Raw genomic sequence first — 6,217 nt, 5'->3', positions numbered from 1 at the left:
TTTTCTCTGTAAAATATACAGAAAAAAGTTTTGTGTGTGTGTGTGTGTGTGCGCGCGTGTGTGTGAAATAAAAGCAGTTTTGAGAGTGACATAGAAGTTTTGTTTTGTTTTGTTTTCAAACGGAGTGGGGAGATATATAGCACTGCGGGGCTTCAGTGAGATCCCGGAATCCCAGGAGGAGAATTTACATTCAGAAATGTTGAAGTGAAAAATCCTCCTGGTTCAGCATCTTGGAGTTAAGCTCAGAAGAACATTTTACATCTGAAAGAATTCGTTTCTCCAAACCTCGCTTTTGGCCGGCAAGTATCATGAAGGATGGGATCAGATGGTATGAATAGAAGCACTGCTCTGAATCTGCTTCAGGCATTTAACATTTAACTGGAGGGATCATGCCTTGGGCACGATGAAGACCACAGACAACTTCGATGAGACTGCTGCCACATTACGCCTTAACACAACCCTCAAGGGCGGGTGCATTTATCTGGAAGCATTCCTGCAGGGAGGAGCTCCTGGGGCTTTACTTTGCTGGTGGCCTGGAGCACGGAGAACCATTAATTATCTCGAAGGTATGTTTCATTTTGTAACATTGTCTTTACTCACATTGCTTTTTCAACTTTCAGACTCTGTCAGGTCTGTCAAAAATGCAACCATAATGCCAAGGATTGCCTGAGTATGGCTTAATTTGCTGTTGCATACCTTTCAGATTATATCTGCAAATATTTTGTATGGCTTGGCGTCTGGAAGAAAAGAAAAATGTGTCTAGCTCATTGAGTCTATGAAATCCCCGGGGAAATAATGTGCTTGCTCAATGGATAATTTCTCTTTGTGAATGAAATAGTGTAAAAGCAGCTACCACATGATCTTTTCAGTTGTGAATCAGATTAAAGATTAACAACATGGTGAAGTAGTGGCATGTATATGCCTTTCTTTAGCATAAGGCTAGAAAAAGATCTGGTCTTTCTCCTGTCAAATGACAATATCTAGCATTCTAGGATATTTTAGAAGTTGTTTATAATTCTGGAATAATTGGTTACATAAATATTTATTGCTTTTTGCACACTCAGAAAGGAGAAGTAAATCAACTTTCTGTATAAATCAAATGCAAAACACCATTTCTGCCTCTTTTATATACCTATGTTTTTAAACCAATTTTTAAACCTTTGTCATCAGTAACACATCTCAGTTCTTTTTCTTTCGTATGATTAGGTATACCCACTGAATGAATCTTTTTTATGTATTAGGCTTAGTATTGCTGCCTCTCTTTTCAACTACAGAGATGAAGAGAGATCACAGAAATTCCTTCTAAATGTTCAGGACATTAACAGTCTAAAACAATGGAATATAAATGCTTCTTACACATATGCATTATTTAAGAAGCATTTGTAATGGAGGGGACAAGTTATTTTGAGGCTGGGAAATGGATAAATACACATTTTGCCCAAACTCTGTAACTTATTTAGGTTAGTTTTCATATTCCTAAAAGTGTATGTTTTGAGAGGGATGGAAATGGACTCTTACGTGAATAATTGGTTTCCAGCAGTTAAGCCAAGATGTGCAAGATGTAAGGTTTGTGACTTTTCCTTGTCTTTTCTAAGAAAACAAAAGATATATGTATACATATGTGTATAAGTTAGGAAGGTATCCAGCTATAAGTAACTGAAAACCTGACTTGTAATGGCCTAATTAAATTGGGGTTTGTTTTTCTCCTATTGTGAGATGTCTGGAGGTAGGCTGTCTGTGCAAGGGGCCACAGGTCAGTTGTGTCAACATGGACTTCGATGATCTCTCCACTCTGCCATCCCTATGATCTTGGCTTTTGTCTTCATGGTTACATGATGGATGCCATACCTCCAGTATTACATCTTTATTCTGGGCAGAGTTTTGGCTTTTTGTTTGGAAAGAGAAACCCTCCCTAACAGACTTTTGCCTATATCTCATTAACTAAAATTGTGCCACATACCTATCTTCAGACCAGTCCCGGGCCAAGGGGCATGAGATTATCATGACTAGTTTAGACCAGTCAGGATTTCTTTCCTGGGTCCTATTACAGAACCCAGTCAAGAAATCTCTGCCCATTGTTTGAATAAATTGGAGTTCTCTTTTCAAGAGGAAGGAGGAAATGGGTGCTACATAGACAACCGAGAATGTCTGCTACAAATATAAGTATCATATCTGAATTTTAGAATTCTGGTTGTATACCCAATTTGCATGGCCTTATGTGACAAGATATTATGTGTCTGTATGCTGGAATGCAGTTTGCTGTAGGACAAGCCGGTTGCTACCACTAATGAGCCACTCCTTTAAGGCTCCATTTAATCTCCTTTATCAGAATGTATGGGGATTATTAAATGAGACCGTGCATTTAGCACAGTTAGCATAATGCCTGGCACATAAAGGAGCTCACAAAAGATCTCAGCAAAGATTATGGTTATTGCTTTTTATTATTTTAGGGGACATTTGTATTAGGATACAGATTTGGCTGCTATACAAAGATCCAAAATAACAGTCACTCAAACAATATGGGAGTTTCTATCATTCTCACATCGCAATCTGAGCATAAACCAAACTGAAAGATGGCTTCATGATGTCAGAGACCGAAATTCCTTCTACTTTTCTTATGTTCATCCTTGAGGGGATGCCCCATCTGCACAGTCAAAGGTGACTTGCCACAGCATCTGCTTTCCAGGGAGGAAGAAGTGGAAAAAGAGACAATCAAGGCAATCTCTTTCCTTGTGAGGGTATAGTCTGGTGCCATCTGCTCTGTCCAGTATGGTAGCCACCAGCCACATCTAGCTATTTACATGTCAACTGAAAGTAAAATTGTTGTGCCCAAGATTGCGAATCCGAGAAACCACCAAGGAGCTGACACCGATGCAAACACACGAGGGTTGATTTACAAGCTCGAGCTTGGGTCCAAGTGCACCCGACACAGCGGAGCAGGGACTTGGACCCCGAGGTGGGTTTCAGCTTAGCTTTAAGGGCTGGTTTCCGGGACCTCCAGAAGGGCTGGAGCAATTCCTCAAGTCCTGTTTACATTCTGATATGGGGCCTTCAAGGGCATTGAGCTCTGTTCTTATTCTAATAGGGACTTCCTGCCCTTGGCTTGGGCTCTGTTTTTATTCTAATATGGGGCTTTCTAGGACGTAAAGCTGTAAGCTGTTTTCTTCCTGTAACTGAAGTAAGGTAAAGTTCAGCTCTTCTTCACAGGGGCCTGGGATGGCTGCACTTGTGCTAACACTGAACTTAAAGTGGAATGGCCTTAATTTTCTCAGCCTCCACAAAATGAGGGGAACCTCAGTGGCTCAGCAGTTGATCTTTTTGGCTCAGGTCATGATCCTGGGGTCCTGGGATCGAGTCCCACATTGGGCTTCCCACAGGGAGCCTGCTTCTTCCTCTGCCTGTGTCTCTGCCTCTCTATGTATCTCTCATGAATAAATAAAATCTTTTTTTTTAATTTTTTTTTAAAATTTATTTATGATAGTCACAGAGAGAGAGAGAGAGAGAGGCGCAGAGACACAGGCAGAGGGAGAAGCAGGCTCCATGCACTGGGAGCCCGACGTGGGACTCGATCCCGGGTCTCCGGGAAAGCGCCCTGGGCCAAAGGCAGGCGCCAAACTGCTGCGCCACCCAGGGATCCCTAAAATCTTTTAAAAAATTAAAAAATAAGTAAAATGAAACAAAATTTAAAATTCTGTTCCTCATATGAACTAGCCACATCTCTAGTGTCGCATTCCTTCAAAGCTCTTTTCTGCCTGGCAAACTGATTTGCCCAAGCTCCATTTCTTCCTTGCTCTCTGAAGTTTTCTTGGTTTCATCAAGCTGCATTAGGTGGTCTCTCTTCTATACTCTTAGAATGAGATTACAATGATTACAACGATTTTTTTAAAAAGATTTTATTTATTTATTCTTGAGAATACACAGAGAGGAGAGAGAGGCAGAGACAAAGGCAGAGGGAGAAGCAGGCTCTACGCAGGGAGCCCGACGTGGGACTCGATCCCGGGTCTCCAGGATCATGCCCTGGGCTGTAGGCGGCACTAAACCTCTGAGCCACTGGGGCTGCCCTGATTACAATGATTTTGCAATGAATTACATGCAGTGATTACATGAAATTATAATTGTTTAGTCATGTTGACTGTCTTCTCAGAAGTGTAAGAGCTTCTTCAGGGCAGGGACTGTTTTCATTTCTACCACCTCTAACACAAGTAGCCCGGTACGCAAATATTTGTTGAGTAAATGAGAAGACATGTCTTATTCATCTTGCATTTCAGGATCTACTGGAGTGCTTGGCACAGCATATGTGCTCAGTAACTTCTATTGCATTAATAAGCTTAGATGAAACAGAGCAGTGTGCAGGGAAGGGGGGGAGGTAGAGTCCAATGAGATGAAGATGCCTGGCAGATCTCAGAGATGGAGCGTTCATTAGTTTCCCATTGCTGCAAGATTTACAACAAGCGTAGTGGATTTTTTTTTTATTTTTACTTATTTATGATAGTCACAGAGAGAGAGAGGCAGAGACATAGGCAGAGGGAGAATCAGGCTCCATGCACCGGGAGCCCGACGTGGGATTCGATCCCGGGTCTCCAGGATCGTGCCCTGGGCCAAAGGCAGGCGCTAAACCGCTGTGCCACCCAGGGATCCCAAATGTAGTGGATTAAGCCATGGTTAGCATAGGTCTTCACTGGGCTAAGATCAAGGTGTCGGCAAGGCTGTGTTCCCTCTGTAGGTTGGAGGGGAGAAGCTATTTCCTTGCCCTTTCCAGCTTCTAGGGGCTGCCCCCAGTCCCTGACATACAGTCCCCTTCCTCCATCTGCAAAGCCAGCAACAGCAGATCAAATCTCTTGCTCTGATCTCTAACTTCTGCCTCACTCTTTTAATTTTAAGGACCCTCGGGAGTATATTGGGCCCACCAAGATAATCTCCCTGTTTTAAGATCAGCTGAGTAACAACCTTAATTCCATCTGCAAAGTTCATTCCCCTTTGCCATATAATCTAACATATTCACAGTTTCCCGTGGTTAGAACATGGATGTCTTTGCAGGGAGAGGGTTTTATTTTGCCTGCCACCAACCATTTGAGCCTGATGAAAGTCCATATAAGTAAGACCATATTAGAGTTGAGACCGAAGTGAAATTTAGTAGTTGATTACGCATATCCCTGATCTTTCTAGGACAAAGAAAAAAGGGACCACCAGGTCACCGGCACACCAGCTCATACATTGGTAGCCAAATGTCCCCTATTCTCTCAAAGTAGGGTGACCCCTGTTGTAGGGGAAGGGAAAGGATAGTACACATTGAATCATACAGGTGGAAGGCATCTACACTTATATAAAGGCAGTTATGAGCTGCCAGGTATCATGACAATATAATGAATGAAGTATTTTTTCTTTAGGTACCAATGAGGCAGGAGAATGAATGGGGGAAGGAACTACAAAAGGGTGGCACATTTTCTTTTCTTTGAAAAGAAATCATTTTCAAATCTTTTTCTTTGAGATTTAATGTCCTTGAAAAGGAAAGGGGTGGGGTGTAAGAATAAGCCTCTGTAATCTGCAAACTTCAAAAAGAAAGGGCAACTTTTTTTTCCAGTAGTGATTGTATGTGGAAGCTCAAGTAATTCAATAGTTCGGGAAGTTGGCAGCATGATTATTATGACTCACTCTGCATTGTGGCTGAAAACAGCAGCTCCACCTGCAGTAGGAATGCACCTGTTCCAGGGTTCATAAATCAAGTTATAAGTATAATAGCAATAAACAACAACAACTAATGTCACTTACTGAGCTCTTACTCCTTGAAAGGCTCTATTCCAAGACATCCACATGTGTTAACTCATTTAATTTCCATAGCTCCATGAGGAAGATGATAGATTTTGCAGATTTATCCATAAGAAACTGAACACGGTATTTGAGTAAATTTCTGCAGCATACACAGCTAGTAAATGATAGAATTGGAATTTGAATCCAGGCATTCTGGTTCCCCTGGGTCTATGCACTTAACACACTATGCCATTCAGTCATCATTGCCTACTAGATATTTGGCTCTGTCTAGATTAAGAGCTATTACTTGGGTAAGATATGGGATTGATCTTTGCTTTGTATGTTTTTAAATTTGTTAGAGGAAAACAATCTTTAAAAAAAAAGAACGACTTTGTCTCGTAGGGTACCATAAAATAGGTATGACTACTGCTCAAGCTATATTTTTAAAGTAGTTCAAGACCCATACAAG

The sequence above is a fragment of the Nyctereutes procyonoides genome, unplaced genomic scaffold (genome assembly GCF_905146905.1).
Source record: "Nyctereutes procyonoides isolate TBG_1078 unplaced genomic scaffold, NYPRO_anot_genome, whole genome shotgun sequence".
NCBI classification, from domain to species: Eukaryota; Metazoa; Chordata; class Mammalia; order Carnivora; family Canidae; genus Nyctereutes; species Nyctereutes procyonoides.
This window is presented reverse-complemented; position numbering follows the sequence as displayed.